The 2,008-nt window shown below is 55.3% G+C and overlaps 1 protein-coding gene across 2 annotated transcripts in view; it reads right to left on the bottom strand.

Moving 5' to 3' along the window:
- The window catches only part of Sccpdh (saccharopine dehydrogenase (putative)), a 34,905-nt gene extending 34,085 nt beyond the window's left edge, over positions 1-820 (bottom strand). The window contains exon 1 of one of the 2 annotated variants that reach the window (XM_033762057.1): positions 641-820. The gene's annotated coding sequence lies outside the window, so the exon portion shown is untranslated. The remainder of the gene's footprint in view (positions 1-640) is intronic. The other variant, XM_033762058.1, reaches the window with a different exon arrangement.
- Positions 821-2,008: the final 1,188 nt, after the last annotated feature.

Here is a 2,008-nt window from a genome sequence, read left to right as displayed (position 1 = left end):
CCCAGGACTCCGCGGCCACGGCCCGGCGCCGAGGGGGTTTGCGAAGCCTGGGAGGAGCGGGAGCGGAACGCGCTGGTGCGGCGCATCGCGGAGTGAACGCCTGGGTCTTCTCTGTTAGCACACGGAGGAGGCCACTGGCTGCGTCCAGGTTACCTTGCTGTGTCTGCCTCCCAACAGGGAGCCGGGCCTGCTAAGGGAGTCAGACTCGGTTCCGCGCTCAGGGCAGTTCCGGGGGCCCATCCTAGGTTAAATAAACTATCAATTAAGTGTCCTTTCACCTCATTTCTATTTTCTACGCCTACATACTGCTTGGCCATATTGCAGCTCTGGATTTCTTAGAACCACTTCTGGTTCTGAGGGTGTTGACTTCGCCATTCTTTTACCCTCCAACCCCGCACGCAGATAAGTTCTAATGAATGTAAGTTTGACTCGTTTTTGTTTTTGTTTTCTTTTTAAATTGTGTGTCCTGGACTGGGGATTTAGCGCAGCAGTTCCGCCGCCTGCCTTGCAAGCGCAAGGACCCGAATTCAATCCCCAGTACCAAAAAAAAAACCAAACAACAAAAACCCAAACATAAAGCTTCTGTATCCACTTTCTGTCAGAATAGCAGGGGTAAAGAGACAAGTGTATTTTGGCTTACGGTTTTGGTGGCGCCAGACGAGGACTGCGTGGATCTATTGCTTTGGGTGGGATCTGTTCCTGTGGTGGGCGTCCTGGGTGGCAATGGTGGCAGCTCCTGGGGGAGCGAACTGCTCACCTCATAGCCTGGAAAGAGGGAGGGAGGGAGGGAAGCGGGCACCACCATCCCCTTTCAGGGAGCCCCAGTCACCTAAAGCTCCCACTAGGCCCCGCCGGCTCCAGTCTTGGTTGCCAACCCTCTGGGGGACATTCAACATCCAAGCTGTAGCGCACTCAATATAAAACCACTCTAAAATTTCAACTTTGTCTTAAAAATCACCTATGTACATCTGTAACAGATACAAGCAAAAAAGTTACTTCATTTAATGCTATTCAGCAAGCGATTCCAGGGAGCCTCTGGTATGTTAGACTCTGAAGTATTTACTGAGTATGATGATTAATGAGACAAGGTCATCGCTCATCCTAACTAGGGGAGTAAATAATTTAACTGCAGTACATGTAGCAAATGAGAAAAGGAAGCGCCTGCGTTTGTTTCCCTCTTGGGCCCCAGCAGTGCTTCCAGCCAGCAGGGACCGGGGTCCTAAGATCTGGGCCCTCTGCCCTTCAAGTATCCCGAGCGCCGCAAAGGCTACAAAGGGCGCCAGTTGGCTCCGGCCCCAAGGAGGAAGGGTATTCTTTTTTTTTGGTACCGGGGATTGAACTTGGGCCCTTGCGCTTGCAGGGCAGGCCACGGAACCGCTGAGCTAAAGCCCCCCCCCCGCCCCTTAGAAAGGTCTTCTTAAAGCCGCAGGGTCTTATAGGATGAGCTGGGCGCAGACTCAGGCTGGCACTTTAGGAAGTGCAGAGGCAAGACAGGATCCTTAAGAGATCAAACCCACTCTGAACCTGGCAAGAGGTGTCCCTGGCTAAGCAGCTGCTCTGTGCCAGGCCCCATACCCCGAGGTCCCATGTCTGCACCTGCTGGGCAGGTGCTGTCCTTCACATTGCACAGATCAGGATGTGAGCGCAGGAGCGGCAGAGAAGGATTTGAACCCAGGCCACTGTCGTTCCAATACCTCGGTCACCTCTACCCTGCGCGGTCCTGGCTCCATCTGAGCTTCCTTCCCGATTTCCTGGGCACAGCAGCACCCCACACCCGGGCGCCTTCCCCCGGGAGCTGCAGGCCACGCTGCACTGGCTCCAGCCACTGCTCCTACTGTCACTGCTAGTGGTGGACCCAGCTGGCCCGGCTCTCCAACCCCGAACAGCCTGGGGCTCTGGGCCCTGGCAGCAGTGTAGACTGAGCCAGCAGCAGGCCCTGGTGTGGTCTCTGCAGGGAGCCCCGGGGTATCCCCCCAACACACACACACACACACACACACACACACAC

Source organism: Fukomys damarensis, unplaced genomic scaffold (assembly GCF_012274545.1).
Source record: "Fukomys damarensis isolate Sample0158 unplaced genomic scaffold, DMR_v1.0_HiC HiC_scaffold_11, whole genome shotgun sequence".
In the NCBI taxonomy this organism is placed as follows: Eukaryota; Metazoa; Chordata; class Mammalia; order Rodentia; family Bathyergidae; genus Fukomys; species Fukomys damarensis.
This window is presented reverse-complemented; position numbering and strand designations above follow the sequence as displayed.